Source organism: Camarhynchus parvulus, chromosome 3 (genome assembly GCF_901933205.1).
Source record: "Camarhynchus parvulus chromosome 3, STF_HiC, whole genome shotgun sequence".
In the NCBI taxonomy this organism is placed as follows: domain Eukaryota; kingdom Metazoa; phylum Chordata; class Aves; order Passeriformes; family Thraupidae; genus Camarhynchus; species Camarhynchus parvulus.
In genome coordinates this window covers 34,229,093-34,246,526 of record NC_044573.1, presented here as the reverse complement: position 1 = coordinate 34,246,526, position 17,434 = coordinate 34,229,093, and positions in this window count along the sequence as shown.

Here is a 17,434-nt window from a genome sequence, read left to right as displayed (position 1 = left end):
ATTCATTGAATATATGAATGAGAACCAGTCATCTGGAGTTTTTTGCTTTCTGTGTTTGTCAAATTATGTCAAAGGCTGTTGGATTCCCAGCAAAGTGAATTCCTTAAGGCTGTGAGAGGAAAACCAGTGTCTTACAGCACTGAAAGACACTCTGATCTTTGGAGTTTTTTTTAAGGTAACTACAGACTAAGCAGGTGGACTTAATTTCAACATTTTTAAACAGATTTCTACGAGGAACATCATGCTAATTATACAGTAGTTATCCAGCATTAATGAAGTTATACAGACAATGAGATTTGCAACATTAACTTTTAATATTGTTTTCTGTAATGATTTTTCTTCCCTAATGGAAACACATGCTTACCTAAGCAGGTTTTTTTTTGTCCATTATTTTATAATTAAGCTATGAATTCCACTTGTTGTAACTCCAGCCTAAGTAACCATTAATATATCTGGAATGAGTGGATGTATTCTTAAAGCTCTTTTAAATTTCTAACCTTGAATAATTTGTCTCTGATGCTTTTCTTAATTATAATCCATTCAGAATAAAAGAGGATGAATTTCCCCTTTGAGCAAAGCCAGGATAAATTCTAACATATCTGCTCTATATGAAGATTTTTTTTCATTCTGCCAAAGTGAGTACTGCATCCTAAACTACTTCATTGTTCATTAGTGTACAATTAGGCCCATATCTACTGGTATGTGCTGCCTGCTTTGGGTCATTCTGGTGATGCAGAGCAGCTGTAAACTCAATTTAACAGACTGGTTAATCCAGGTTTGCAGCTGTTTTGTGTTGCTGTTGAGGAGTGTTGTGTCTGGGGTGTACTGGTAAATCTGGCCTGTCGAAAAGGAAAGAACTTGCATTATTATTTTATCACTTCTCAAACTGTCTCTGTCATAAAGCAGCCTTTGCAAGTTTTCATTTGATAGGACCTTGTTCTCCACTTCATTGAATAGCTCTATCACATTTTCTAATTAAAACAGAGGAAAAACCCATCATAAAAGTAGAGTTTAAACAAGCAAGATATTAGAGAAATATATTTAGTAGAGAGCATGGTTTAGGAAGTATTACTAATTAAGGCAGAGAGATTATATATGACAGAGTGACTATATTATAACACAGAAAAAGAAGGACACCACCCTCCATACCCCCAGGTTTCCCTAATTAGCAGCAATTTCCTCACCAGAGAATCACAGAAAGCCTGTACTTCACCCTGGCAGCCTCAGCCCCCAGGGACTAGCTCACCAACATGGTGCAGACCCGTGGAGGTCACCAGATGGTCATGATACACCAGTCACCTTCCCAGACATGGCTTGTCGTACCTCTTCTGCCAGAATGGGGTGTCACCATAGCTCCTGAAAGGGATGATGACTTTTCTCCCAAAATCCCCTTCTTTGTCCATTGTGAGCCCTTAAGAAGGGCCACCTTAGGATCAGGTGAAAGAGGATTTCAGTAGCCGTCTCTATTCTTTCAGGAAATCCCACTGTGCTGGTGTCAAAAATACTAGTGTGAGATGCTTTCCCTCTTCCATGGCAACATCAGGCAGGACAGTGGTGCACAACAGAGTTTGAAAGACAATCACAAGCAAACTTCTGTTGAAATCAACCAAGTTTTGTCCTTCTACGTTTTCCCTTTAATTTTTTATCCTTCTGTGCTTGATCAGCGCTTTGTCATGCTGTGCTCCTTGCACTACTTGCCATACCATTTACAGAACTTATTCTCCCTCTCACTCTTTGTTGATTCTTTTGTTAGCAGTCAAATATGTCTGAGCAAAATATTAGTATACAAACTTAAATCCAAACCTGATTCAGAGCAAGCAATCAAAAATTTAAGTGCTTTTTCAGAATTAAATTACTTAAAACCAAAGGGAACTGGCAATATCAGCACATCTAGCTCAGCTTGAATTTGTTATCACTACGCCTTAGCTTCTTTAATGCCTATTTGCAATGTGGTTCTTGGTTTTCCTTCCCTTACATTCCCATTTCTGAGTTCAGTTGAAACTCTGGGGATTCGTCAGAGCAAATCATCATCAATGCAAAACTCTAGTGCATGAGGGAGACGCAGATCAAACAAAAATCTTGGCTCATTGGGAAGAATAAGGAAGAGTATTTTCTGGTTGCAAGTGCTATCAGGCACAGTGTTGATCTAACTGGAAGCAGAAATTAATGTAAACATAAAGTATTTAATTTATATTATCGTGATTGTAAAATTTCATAAAAATTGATCTTTCCCTGGAGATATATTGATCTGCAGAGCCTCTGTTTTCCCAACAGAAAATCTTTCTCTAACAGTTGTTACCATCAGCCATTTTCATGCCTTTTACAAAGAACAAACATCTCTAAAACAAAAGGCCTTTTATTTCCCATTAAGTTAAAATTATGAACTAAACCATGAAAATATTCAATGTTTTCTCTCTCTTACTGTCCCTTCGTGTCCAGGCTTATATAGCAATGGTGTGAGCTGGGATAAAATCTATGGAATTCCATGATTTACCCATGCATGCCAGTTCTAGTGGAAAGGACACTTCAGTGGGTTATCTTAAGTGGTGGAGTGCTGTAAAGTCAGATTAGACTGAAATCAGGCTCTCCTCCTGTTTCGCAGTGTGCAAATAGATGGAGAGGAAGAGAACCACAGCCTGTAGAAGAGATCTGTCTGCACACACCAGCGGGCAAGCAGCAGAGAGGATGGCAGGCACTGAGGAAAGAGGAGCTTTGTTTCCAGCAGATCAGACCAGAGCTGATGTAGGGTGAGAGATGGGGCACTGTCCCCCGAGCACCATCCTCACTGCCAGGGGCACCGGCTGCTTCCATTCCTGGCTGTTTCTGATTCCATCACAGCCAGGGACCATGAATGGCTGAGGGAAGTAGAGGGGAAAAGGGAGCAAAATATGGTCATTAGTGTTTACAGGGTGAAAACCTAAAATGAATGCTTCTGTGCCTACCACCTTTTCCAGAGCTGATGGGCTGAAGGGCCAAGTAAAGCATCCTGTAGGGAAGCCTGAAAAGCATTCCCACTGGAACTGATGGTATCATGGCTGCCAAGGAGGCGATTTGGCATCACCTCCTCCTTTTATTCCTCAGCTGCCTTTTGAGATTCACCAGCTTCAGTACTATTACCATGTAGCTCTTCTACAGGCCAATAAAAATCATAACCATTTTCATTTCCAGAAATTACATTGCAATCAGTGTTGCTTCTAATGCCTTTTAACCTTGCCTACCCATTTTCTTTTGGTAGCAAAGGGACCATTATCTCTGTTCCTCTACCAAATGCATAACTACCTCTACTATTTTCTCTATCCTGCATTTTTTCCAATTTCCTTTTTTTTTTTTATTAAGCGCCATCAAAACTCTCAGATCTAGGCATAAAATAAGTGACAAAAGAAAATCTTCTCTGGACCCATATGTAAGTCTCATTGACAGCCATGTATTGGTCTAAACCAAGGTGCTCTCTAAATTCAGTTTGAAATAAATAATCACACATTTTTCCTCACACTGAGGAACCACTTCTCTAGGAGTTCTTAAGTAGCTAGTTCCTGTCCTGCACTGTAATGCAAAGGATATGTTCCTGGTGAAAAATGTAAAAGAAAAGGAATTCAAACAATGCTTTTACACTACATAACAAGCATTTGCTTCTTACATCTAGCTGTCCTGTCCTGTTACAGACAAATCAGTCACTCACTGAAAAGCAGAGAGGAATTCTCTCTGTGGCCAGTCCAAGCTGAGACACATACATTTCCCCATCAGAAAATCCTATCTTCTTTCCCTTTGTTCCTGAATTCTCTGTAAAACACTATGTACGAAAGAAAAGCATCTAGACACCTGGCTGGAGACCTTAGGTCCTTTTTCATCTTCATTTTAGTTTTAGAAGTGTTTCTTCAGATCTGATTTGAAATGGATCTGGTGGAGAAAGATGTGACTGTATCTGTCATACTACCAAATAAATAGTCTCCCCAGACAGATTGAAAGAAGGATGTTATATTCCCAATGGTACTTTTAACAATGAGGCAGGTTTGATGCTTGGTCTCAAAAGAAGCCCGGTGCTTAGCCACACCTTTCCCTCTAGAATGGAAAATGTGGTCAGCCCTGACAACATTATACTGTGTCAGTCCTTAAATGTGTGCACAAGTTCCAGTAACATTGTCAACACAGTGGAGTGCAGATGCACACTTGCAGGCATCATACTGTCTGCCTGTCCTGATTAGGACAATTTGAGGGGTGGTGTATGTGCTTGGCATGGCAGTTCAGACATCTGAAACATCCTCTGTGTGCTTTCCCATATTCACAAAGGAGTGGTTATTTTCTAGACTTTATGAAGACACTTTCTTCCAGGAAGAATTTTTCATAGAGGTGTCTCTTCCACCTCCTTCCTTCCTTCCTTTCCTTAACTCCAGCTACTGTCTCTTACATCATATATCTTACATCTTACCCACTCTGTGTTTTGCTTCAAAGCTTATTGAGCAAGTTGAGACCCAGCCCTGTGTCTGGAGAGTGGGACAGCCTTGCCCCAGTGATGCTGGCAGGCAGACTGGTTTGTTCTTACAGAAGCAGTACAAACCATTTGCTTTCCTCCAGGCAATTATTCAAGAGAAGTGATGACAGGCCCAGGAAAAATGTTTCTGTGTCAGCAAGGTAAACATTACATGCTTCCCAGGCAGCTCCCACTGCCTTCCCCCTTGGCACATGCCAAGGCTATGTCACAGCCTGTTAAAACACAACACAGCTTTAAAGGTTTTTGCCCTTCTTTTTCTTGCTCATTGCAGCCATTTCATAGGTTGGTGTATACTCATTGTGTTTCCAAAAGACAGAAATAATCAAGGGCTTGCCTCTATCATGCAGCAGGAGATGCAGAGAAAATTGTGTTGAATTTTTGCAGCTCTGGTAGCAGTATTGTTGATTCCCAAGGGAAAGGGAAGGATGGTTGGTTGAGTTGTTTAAGGGTTGACAATCAAAGGTGTTTAGTAATATTAAAAAAACGTTATATGTTAATCTAAAAGAAGTTTAGTTTCCACAGTATTGTTTTGTCTCTGATGTGCTTTATCTTGCTCTTGAAGCCTTAGTGAGGGATAAGATTTCCCAAAGTCATGATGACCAACAACGAGACCTTCAAAAAAGTCTTACTTTCTTTCTTAGCCAATTACAAAAGTTAATTGTGTAGAGTATTAGAGACTCCAAAACCTCTGGGTGCCACCATAGGAAGTACCAAGGACTGCACATGGTGGGAAAATTGGATTGACTGAAAATCACATTGCAGTCAACAAGTGTGTGGTTGGTGGCATTGGGATCATGATTCTTTCCAATACAGCATGACAGGTTCTGAAGAAAGATGAAAGGCACTAATTAATTTCTAGGGGGCTCTCACAGTTTGTTTTGCTGCATTCCAGAATTTTCCATAGTTATAGAGAACAATACAATTTCTCCAGGCTAATTTATAGGGGTTATAGCTGGAAACACAGGGTAACTGAAAGTTTTCAGTAAGGAATTTCTACTTCCAAAAAGCATTAAATTTCCACCCTAAAGTTTACATAGGGGTGGTGTTTCTCACCCCCTTTAACTATTCTTTGTATCATTAAGAAAAATGGTGTTAGACAATTTTGGCATTTGCACCCTTTTAATGTCTCATTTGCCATCATTCTCTCCCACAGCAATATCCTAGCAAATCTCTATATGTTAATGACTACTAACCCCCAGCCACATTTGTCATTCTATTCTAATTTCCTTTGTAATTATGGTTATCTTATGATATTAAGAAGCAGAAATATGTATTCAGATTTCAGCGTGGAATCAGATTCTGCATTTACCTCCCAGATAACATCTATAGCTTGATGCAAAGTCCTTGTCTGTGTGCCATCACCAGTCATACACCTTGCTTGGAGCCTGGCCAAGGCTGCTGGTGTCAGTAGAAATCTTTATAATTATCCTGTTGATGACCTGTGGAATGATTCAGGAATTAGCAGCAGGACATGCTACAGCCCCATGGCTATTAAATGTTACCTCATGCGTGCTCAGAGCTTTGCCTTTTGTAGGGCTGCCATTTCACTTTGCAGAGGAAGTTCTTTCTCAGTGGAGATTGGCAGATGCTCTGAAGCCCTGAGCAAACAAAATCTTTCTTGTCTGTTCCTCTCCTTGTTCATATGCCCTGATAAAGCTCTCCTGGCACTGATACCACCCAGAGATGTTCCTTTTCTTGAGATGATGATTTTAATTCCTCTTACCCTTCTCCAGATAACATGATTAATCGATTTGAAGTTTTGCTTGGGCAAATTTAATGGCGCGATTTTAAATTTCATTTTTTTATTATTTACATTTTTGGCTGTTTTCAGTATTGCTTGGCGAAAACTTTGCTTTGCCCTCACAGTGGTCCAGGCAAGTAAGGCTTTTGTAATTCCTATTAATGAATTTTACCAACTTGCATCCTGTAAGGGAGTAATAAAAGAAAAACATATGACATATAATCCTAACTTTAATCTAGACAAAGTAGAGAGACAACTGTGTCATAGCCAATATTTAAGACTGAAAAATATCTTTAATGGTCTGGAAAACTGCCAGGCTAAACCAAATGAGCTAGACACCTCTTTAGCAGAAGAAGGTTATATTATCTATTATCTTAAAGAAGGGAGAAAAAATTCATGTAAAAGGGAAAGAACAAAATTATTACCAGAGATAATTAAATGAAACACTAAAATTTTTGTCATGGGTGAATTTTTGGAATCATTTATACTATTAAAATGTACAGAATTTGGTAGAGTCCATAAAAAAGGCAGTCTTCAGTGTTGTAGGATTTTTTCCTCTACAGGCCCCAGAGTTTTCCACAGGCACAGTGGAATGCTCAGTCTTGTGCAGGAACAGTAAATACAGTGGTCATCAATACAGTTCTTACCTAAGCAATGTGTCACCCTAATGGCCCTTCTGCAGTCTGGAAAACACAAGAATGTTGACAGGGCCCAGGGACAGGAGGTGAAGATTTCTATTGTTCCTATAAGACTTCAAAGAGTATCATTACACATGATTTGCTTGTTGTCTTTTAGGAATTTATAAATTGTTAGTACATAAATTTATTTATGTACGTATTTACAGATATGGGTAAGGTGAGATTACTCTTTATGATAGCTGCCGGTGGGACAGAATTGCTGTGTGACCTGGTAATGTCACTTTCTCTCATGCAAAACATTTGAAGAACAAGGTCTTCCATTATCTTTCTGTTTCATGTGTATTGATCATCTTCCTACCAGTGCAGGCCAAGGACAGCCAAAAGGACAGAAGGGGAAAACACTGCCTTTGATTTTGAGATTGTTTGTTAGACAGAGTAATAATATGGGGAGCCAGATTTTGGCCATCATGCTCAGTTGTAAAGTCTTACATAAAGCCTCAGTGTCAGAGAGAGTAATTTCATTGAAGCCTGAATCAGAGGGAGTGGGTGTGTGGGTCACACCATTTTTACATAACTGTCTAACTTTGTTCCCAGGTTCTGTATGTAAAAGGAAGTGACCCATCCACCCTTCAGCTATGGAAGTCTGCAACTGAACCAGGTGCACAGATAAATAGAGTAAATATTGCCTTTTTCCCAGGGCAAATGACCCTGTTCATACTGGGTATAAAAAAAATGGAGCAGGGAGGATAATGAGAGCAGAGACCAACAGAAATGCTACCTAAGGATTTAAACATGTTTAAAAGTTTGAAGTTTCTGACATGGGGAGAATATAAAGTATCAAAGCATATTCATTTGATGAATCTACATAAATAATTTCAACAATAATTATTTTGTAAATTTTGAGGCAGAATTTCAAATGACAGTTCCCAATCTAACACCTGCAGTTACAATCACTTGTATATGCAGGTATGTGATTGCATCTGTAAATCAAATAGTTAGATGTTCAAGTAACTTCAACTGTGCCTGAAAAATTGCAGAGGCAAAAATGCAGTCCTTGCTGAGGCCAAACTGTGTGTTGGGCCCTGCATTTCTCTTAGATGCCTCTAGTGAGGGAAAAAACTGCTAAATACTATAAAAACTTGTAAATTCTTTCTTCCAGGACAAAGTAACATGAACTCAAAAAAGAGGTTACACATGACAAAAAAGAACATATCTTTTAATATTTTTTAGCAAATCTTTGTAATATCTAGTAGTTGTTAGTTTCAGAGTGAAAGAGAGTATGCAGAAACCCTAAGTAGAAGGTAACATAACCTTTAGATTTTTGTATTCATTTTTTATCATTATATTTTTTCTACATGTCTTCATCTGGTTTGCCAATCTAGTAAAGCTAAAATTTTCACTATCAAAGTTCAGACTTTGTTGAACAAGTACTATTAACTTATATACTGTGTTTGGGAGTATGTACTGAAATTTCAATTTAGATTGTTTGGAAGGGACCTTAAAGATCAGATAATTCAAAAACTGAGAAGAATTGTTCTTGAAAAACCTTTTCATATCTTGCTTTCTTTTATTTATTCACTTTTTTCCCCTAGAAAGTGAAATTATATTCTTTTGTTTCTTTATTTTAAAGTAAAGGCACTGGATTGGGTTTCCTTGCTGATGCAGGCATTTCCCTTATATTTCATCTTGTGCTTGAATGGATTTCAAAACATAAGATGATCTTCAATAAAAAGAATCTATGACTATCAAAGTTGAAAACAAGGTTTAAGTTAAATTATTTGATGGGAAAATTTTCACTCTGAAATGCAATTATCAGCAATTAAATTCATGAGTGTTTTCATGGTAAATTGATAACTTGAGTTACACATGATTAATCTGCAGAATTTGCAAGAAACTCATCAGAAATAAAAAAATGTTACAACAGCGTGAACTTTGTGTAGGTGATTCAGAGTCAAGGTGGTAAGATACAAATTTTATGCTAATATTATAGTTTCACCAGTGATTTCTGACTGATATGTAAGGATAGCCTCTGACTGGTATGAAAGGATATTTCCCTATGGAGTGCTAGGATAAATGAGTTTATATAACTGGTATTCCTTCACTTAAGGAAACTACTGCAGAATTACTGACCTGCATGCCTTCTTTAAACATCACAACAAATAATTTTTATCTATACATTGGAAAGATCTTGCTGTCAACATACTCCAGGCTTTGCACTCTGATGGAGATCTGTAATTACAGGAACCTTTCAGCTTTTTAATGGTGATGCATTCTTTGTTTATTTTTCATACCTTTTGTCTACAGCAGCTGCTATAAAACTGTCATCTGCAGATCATTAGAAAACATATGGCAAAATGTGATTAATTTTGTCAGGAGCAATTGTGGCTAGTGACATTTTGGCTAAGAGGACAGAAAATAAGCATTAGCACCAACTGCTCCAACATGCTGGAAAGCAACAGCAATAATTTCCCAGTCTTATGGGGTTCTGTGTGACTGCATTGTATAATGTCTCATTCCCCTTCTTCTCTTCCCAAGATCACTGTACATCTATAAAGTAAATATATGGGAGAATATTGCCAATCCATATGCTGTGGGACTGTATAATTATATAACATTACTGAAAGTTTAAATTAGAAATGAAAATATTGTTTGTCAATTACATATTCTTAGCTGTAGCGTGGTTCTTTTTTTCACCAGACGTATTTAGGCATAAGGCAAAATAAAAGGAACCATTTCTTTAAACTATTTGCCTTGCATTTAAATACTTGTGAAAACAAGAGTATAGTGAGGAGTAGCAGATGCAATGGCAAGTTTTCTTAGCCAATGCAGTTTGGAAGAGGGAACTATACAAGGGTATTTCACAGATATGCTCTTTAGCCATTTTGGTGGAAGTTCACCTCAAAAGTGTGAACTAAGCACATGCAATGCAATAGCATATTAACGAACCTGCAGACAATTTGAAAGAGTAACTCTGCAAGCCATAACCAGCTTCATCCATTCACTGGGCTGTTAAGCTTGAGACATAAAGATGAACATCTGAATGTCATAATTATACCACCAGTGATTATTTTACCAGGGAAATCCAGCTACTTTAGATGTCCAGTAAGTTTCTATGCTTTCTATGTCCTAAAATGCCAATAGCAATCTCTCCATCCTGATAACTTCTATAATATTGTGAATCATTTGGTGTTGCTAAAATACAGATGAATGAAACAATTATAAAGCTAGTGGTAGGAGAAAAAGAACTGCTGGATCTGCTTAGCTGATACGTATTCCACAGATGCTAAAATTTCACCCTGTTACTCTGTTGTTCGTTGCAGCCAGTCTGTGCTGGACTAAAGTATGTTGCTCATTAACAGGAAAAAAATGCAATAATAGCAACAAAAAAAAGATTCTGACAGACCAGACAGATAGTACCAGAATGAAATTGGAGGGCCAAAGGTGGTCCCATCTCATCCAGGCACCCATTTTCTGCAGTGTTTTCTGCCAGGAACAGAGCAATTCCTAAAACATTGCAGTGCTTAGCTTGTCATGTCGATAGGCTGAGATCCCAGGCAAAAAGACCACTGGGAAAAGCAAACTCTTTGGTGGACTGCATCATCTTACCTTCCCACATATCAGCTGTGATGTTGCTGAACAGCAGTTGTGTTTTTCTTTCAAAGGTGACCTGTCAGTGGCATGCAAGAAACAACAGTATTTTCAAAGTCTGATATCTGTGGGACAAAGTATTGATTCTTGACCATAACAACTTTAGAGCCATTCTCCAGCCAGTTCTCTGGATCTACCAGACAATTCTTAACCCACTTAAAGATGCCTTATTGTTACTACACCTAATAGCACATATTGCAAACTCCCTAATGTTGAACACCTTATTGTAATGCTCATCATATACCTAGACTTCCACAGGGTCTACAACCACACAAAGTTGCTTTAGGCACCTGTATTCACAGCTGCAGGTGTCTTTACGATGTGTGTGGAACAAAAGCTGAGGACAGACTGATAGCACACAGCATTGTGATATTTTTTGTCTTATAAACTTCATGTAAATATTATGAAAATTATCTATACATGTCTGTATCTGTGTGTGCATGTGCAATAAGTCCCTTCCTTGTTTTCTAGGCAGAGCATTAAAATTGTCAAAGCATGTCCATATGCACTGGATGTCATGCAATTGTTTAGTAGCCAAAGCACTTCAGTCAAGAAGCTTAGAGTTCCAGGTAACTATAAAGAAAATGCTATCCCCCTCCTCCCCACCATATTTTGTGCAAGACTATCTTGCAAATTTGTTGACTGTAGTGCTTGAACCCTTAAGGCAATTGCAGTGTAACTCAATTATGGGTAACAGCATAATGCAGCAATTTTGATTTAACTCTACTTCAGTAATGATGTCTACTACTAAAAGCTACATCTGAAAATTCACCAAATTAATAACAGTTTTTATGCATACATAGAAGATTCTTACAGTTTCTTTTTCACCTTTTCAGTGGAGTTTTTGAGTAGATAATACCTATCTACTTCAACAAACACTGTAGAAGCTGGATTTCACAATACAAGCCATTTCCAAGGGTGTGTGGCACTTCTGATCCTGGTGTAAGGGTTGGGAATAACTAACTAAGACATTGATATTGTCTTTAAAGAAACCCCAAAAAACTATGTAAGTGGGGAATATTAATTATGAAATTTATCATCCTACCCTCAGTTGCTTTTACAGTTCTTTTTTTCTATCTGCTTGAAAAGATCCCTTTTTTTTATCCTGTTCCCAGTATGAAGTAGCACCCTAATCTTTCAAAGCCAACAGATTGTTGTAAGTACTTCCTCACGCTAAATGGGCTGTCTGTTTATGTGGGCACCTCGCAAACAGCACAGGCCTCTCCTTTTTCCCCTTTTTTTTTTTTTTTTGTTCTTTTTTCCTGAAAACGTAAAATGCTTTGGACTGACACAAATACTAAAGGACACAACTGGCCCCTGCAATTCAGGACACGCCAGTTCAGGTCCCTCTCCTGCCTAAGGGGCCTGAACTCACATCTTGGTGCTGTGCCTGCTTACCAAGCCTCTGGGTGTTGCAGTGCAGGTTTCCATTATTCCTTGCCCTCAAAGCTCTTCCCAGCTGCATGCAGCAACAATTCATGAGGCCAGGGAGGGGCTGAGCAGGACCTGAGCTTGGGAGTTAAGGCACAGTGCCAGGGTGCGCAGTGCCAGCTCCCACACTCCGCTCCTGCGGTGGGCTGGTTGTTTTCTTGGTTATTTACCCAATGCAGAGCTGGTTCAGTAGGAAAAAAATTGAGCCAGACTGCTTGTATGATCACACTCATATGAATGCGACTAGTGTGTATTTTGAAAAAAGACGTGAGTATTACGTATTTAGGTCCTGATGTGATAATTCTAGGTTTAAGTATCTGTTGTCTTTGAAATACAGATGAGATAAAATGCATCTGGAAGATACTAAAAAACCTTGCCAAGGAAATAATACCATTTTTATGCTGCTGAAATTACTGGACATTCACCTTGAATGCAGACTTCTCTGAAAATTATTTGTTGATGCCAAAATCCACATAGTTATTTTTAAATCCTAGTCCATGATTTCTTACAAAAGTGATAGTAGGTTTCATATTTATGTCATATGTGTATCATATTTCCTAAACTGCTGTGCATTCCTCTCTTGGAAAGGGTTCAGCTGTTATTGAACAACTGGAATAAGTAATTTGAAAGTTACAGAAGGACTATATCCTACTTCTGTGTAAACTCCGATCAATAATAAGAGTTGGTGCAGAAGCAACAGATAAAACATTCAGAGCAGAGAAGGTTTAGAGCAAAAGCCTATTTGTGACATCAGTAAAGGTGAAACTTTAGGCCTCCTCTGTACAGAGCTGAATGAATTGGATTCTGCTCAGGGGAAAACACTACAACAGGGATCTGCCTTCAGATAGCTCTGATGCTACCAGGCTGAAATAGCTTCAGTCCATTCCTGTCCCAGTACACAAAATCTGTTCAAAACTTGATTTGGGTGATTGCCTGAACTAAAACTCTCTCTTAGCCTACTCCACCAAATAACATTCATTTGTTAGTTATGTGAGAAGGGCTGTTTATGCTACCTTTCATTAATACCCATATTCAGTGCCTCAATCAAAAGTGCAATGCCCTGAGGTTGTGCTGTATTCAGTGGAGTTATTCCTGAATAGATCTCAGTTTACTGTGTCCAGAACAAGAGCAATATGGAGCTACAGCAGAGAGTCCACCAAAGGACCACTAAGATATGTAACAGACTGGGACACCTCTCCTGTGGTGAACGTTCAGGAGAATTGGGACTCTTCAGCCTGGAGCTGGGAAGGCTTAGGGGGTAATTAATCCGTGTATGCAAATATTTGAAGGAAGGTGTGAAGAAGACAAAGCCAGGCTGTGTTCAGTGGTGCCCACTTACAAGAGGCAATGACACAAACTGAAACATAGGGACATCAGGACATCAGGAAACACATTTTCACTGTGACAGATGTTTTTTCACCAAAATAATGGCACAGGCTGCCCACAGAGGTGGTGGCATTTCCCTCCTTGGAGATCTTGATTCCAATCTAGTGATTCTGTGTTTCTGTGATTTAAAAGTTGTATGGATATGGTCTTGGGAAGCCTGCTCTAAATGACCCTGATTGAGCAGGGGTTTGGATCAGATGACCTCCAGAGGCCCCTTCCAACCCCAGACAAAGTGTGAACCTGTGATCCTGATACTGTGAAAAATTGAAAATAAACATTCATCTATTATTGACACATATGACAAGAATCTCTGCCAAGTGTCAGTTCAACTCTTTTCTTGAATTCTGATAAGCATTTGGCTTCGATAATAGAAGAGCTAATCTGTTACAAGGGTCAACATTGGAGCAGAAGTGAAAGCCTAATTCCTGCTGTTAAAATTCTCCCTAAATTTTGAAAAATTTAATAACATTCCATTATATTTATTAAAAATCTTTATATAAGCACTTACAGATGAAGTTACCCTGTGACAAATTCCATTGGGAATTAGAAATGGAACATGATATTGGCGCCTAAGAAGAAGCTACACCTAAATTATTTGTTCGATTTATTTCTCTGTGATATTATAGCAACCTAATCAAGGAGAAAAAATTTTATATCACTGGAATGATAGCCCCATATGGTATTTATCATTGCTGGGTGCAAGACCAGTGTACTACATGGAATTTACTGCAATTTAATTAATTAGCTTAATTTTTAGGAATAACAACAATTATGAACTTCTCTTTCCTATAGTACTGATATAATAATGTTTTTTAAGATCTCTTACCAAGGAATATTTGGTTCAATACAGGGAGTTGTAAGAAAACACATCCTGTATCTGTCTTCAGAGAGCTTTTAGACAAAAATGTTTGACTTTCACAGTGGTCTCATTAAAAAAAGCTGAGCACCAAAACAACATATTGAACAGGTTTAGCAACATTAAACTTTTACTAATTTCTGGTATTATTGAGCCAAATCATATTGTCCAGTTACCAATAAAGAGTAGGGTCAATATACCATGGGTTATGGATATAAGCTTCATGCTCCTTCAATCTGATTAACAAACTCTTTCAACTTTTCTGCCTGATTTTTTTCATGTGCAACAAGATCTTTAGATCCACTGAGGACTGATTGTTGGCCTAGAAAATTTTGTGACTTGTAATTCATAAGTATAAACATTTGATTTACAGGTGAAAAAAATAAAAGATGTCTATTGAGGACCGAACTGCTTGCCCTTTCTCAGTCTGTGCTGTTCAGAGCATCTTGGACTGCTGCCATTGCCTGTGACAGAGAAGAACCTGTCTGTGTTACTGATGTGAAGGATAAAATATTTAGGAAAATTGAATAACCAAGGTATTTTGAGATCATATCTCACAGGTAGCCTCCTGCTGAGACAACATGTCCTGGAAATAGAACAGTGGCATTGGCATAGCACTATGTTTTTATGAGATGAAAGATGAATAAAAGAATGTTACTGCCCATTCATCCCCAAAATCTATCTTGAGAGAAGGTAAGATCCAATGGGTCAGTGTCAGAAACCATAAATTTCGAGCTCAGAACTTAGCAAAAGTGTTTCAAACTAAGAAAACTCCCATTCCAAAATAATGATGTGTGCATCATTCCTTTGAGATCTTTCCAGAGTAATATTTAAACTGCCTACAATTTTCATGTGCTCTATTTTTTACTTTGTCGTAAAAGAGATTAGTAAAAACCAGGATGATTTTAAAATGCATTTTTTACCTTTTATTTTATTTTTATGCAAGATTACAAAAATACTACTAACATAACCCAATTACAATAGGTACAAAAATAATTAATTTTTTGTGAATTATTATAGAAATATTCCTGTACTTCAGGTCTGCAATTGGGATCTGATATCCACATAACATTAATCCAGTGGTGGCTCAAATCTCCTGCTGTCACACAGCAAACTTTGATTGATTTTAATGGGACCAGAGTTCCCCTCTCACAGATCTTTCAAAGAAATTAAAGGCTAATTTTGGACAAAGTCTAGAAATGCTAATAACTTTTTTCTACATTAAAAAAAATAATTAAAAAGAACTATTTTAAAATACTGGTTATGAGAAAGCAATTGTATCACAGGGTTTGTTTGGATTTGTCTTTGCAAATTTAATTACACAAACTATTTTCAGGCTGTGCAAACAGAGGAAAATGTCTTTCCTGCCACGCACTTAGTTTTCTAGTTATGTGGAATGAGACTTAAAAAGTACAAGCAGAACAAAGAATTAGAAATTTTGAGGAAGTAAAATTGTAAAAACAGAGGTATTGTATCACAGAGGTATTTCCAGAAACATATATGAAAAATCACATACATAATAAATACATGATCCAGCTGATATAACTAACTACTGAGTACTTTTGTCCCTGAGAATATTGAACTGGTTGTAAAGAGCTTTAGCTCCTTGGAAAATATGTATAAGAATTATATGACCAGAAAACTTTTCATACAAAATAGACATTTCATACTTACAGCTAATATTTGCAGAAGTACTCAAGTTTAGAGTTGAGCGATATTTCAAGAGGTTTAAGAAAGGCCTTCTATTTTTAAGTTTCTTTTAGAGGACCAATATAGTGTTCTTTTTTACACATACCTACAGAAAAAAATGTGCCACTGATAAACAGAGTTGGCTACAGGCAGAGTTAATTCTACATTCTCTCCAATTCACAAATCAATATTTCTGACCTATAGGCTACTCAAAAGACATAAAAGTGAGGTTAGACACACAGGCTGCCCCTTCAGAGTTTTTCTCACACATGCACACAAAGGTAGAAATAGCTTTTTTGGACAGAACTGCTGTCTGGTGTTCTAGAGGAGAAGGAAAAGCACTTGCTCCATGTGCTGGATAGTAAAGCTGCAGTGTGCAGGATATGCAGCCCATTCATCCAGAGGGAGTGTGCACCTTGCTTGGAGTAGCAGCTCTTGTGCAGTTTGACTGCACCCTATGCTCTGAATGTTCAAGCCACTTTTTCTCTTCTTTATCAAGGGAAAGATCTCTCTAACTCTGTATGTCAGCCTGTACTGTCTTAGAAGAACTTAAACACCAATACCAGTAGACTTCCAGAAGCCACCCACTTCACCCAGCTTCCAAAAATTCTGGCAGCATCTGTTAATAATGTATTGCATTACTTGAACCCTTGGTCACACGTGAAACATAATGAAACATGATCAGGTACCTATGTACATGATCACAATAAAATGGATTTTCCATCTGCATGATCCCGTAACTCCCATATTCTCCATTCTCTTGGGAGTTTGGAGTGTACAGGACTATCTGAGATATTGTCCAGTCTTTGTATTTAAACTGCCAGAATATTTTCTCAATGCTGTGTGTAACTCCTTTTGGAAAAGCACCTGCTGCCCTCTTCAGTGTCACCTCACCTCGAGTTCCTACTAATACTGTTGTTGTCACTCATATCTAATGGCATCCCCTCGTGCAATCAGTGCCTTCCTGAAAACACGGCATGGGGGTTTAAATCAGCCATCTGGTACTGGCTCTGACCCTCACACAGCAGAAGGTGGGGGCAAAGAATCAGACATTAGGGGAACCTGTGGGGAGCAGAGACATCATGTTTATCTTCTCCACCCCAAACTTCTGGGGTTTGGAGGATGAGTCTCCTGACCCAGGAATACTCTGCCCATCAGAGACTTCTGGATGTGACAGGAGATCATTATTACAATTTTGGAATTTACAATCTCTTCGCCTCATTCCTCTACATGTTATTTACAATTAAAGTTTTGGAAAAGGTCAAAGTCAATAAAAATATGCAAAAATATTGAGGTTTAATTATTTTTTTCCTTTCATTAATTTGTTTGTTCTTTGTTTATTGTCACTTGGGAAAGTCCCTCACAATACATAGCTGAAGCCCACAATGCCCCCACAAAACAAGGCAGGCAATAAACCTCCTGCCCAGTTACCAGCATCCAGCTACGGCCTCAGACTATGTTTGCAACAAGCACCTGGTCACTGTTGTCTCCAATACATTCCAGATAATTTCAAGGCTGCCATTTGTGGTGTGCCACAGAGGCTGAAGATTGTGTTA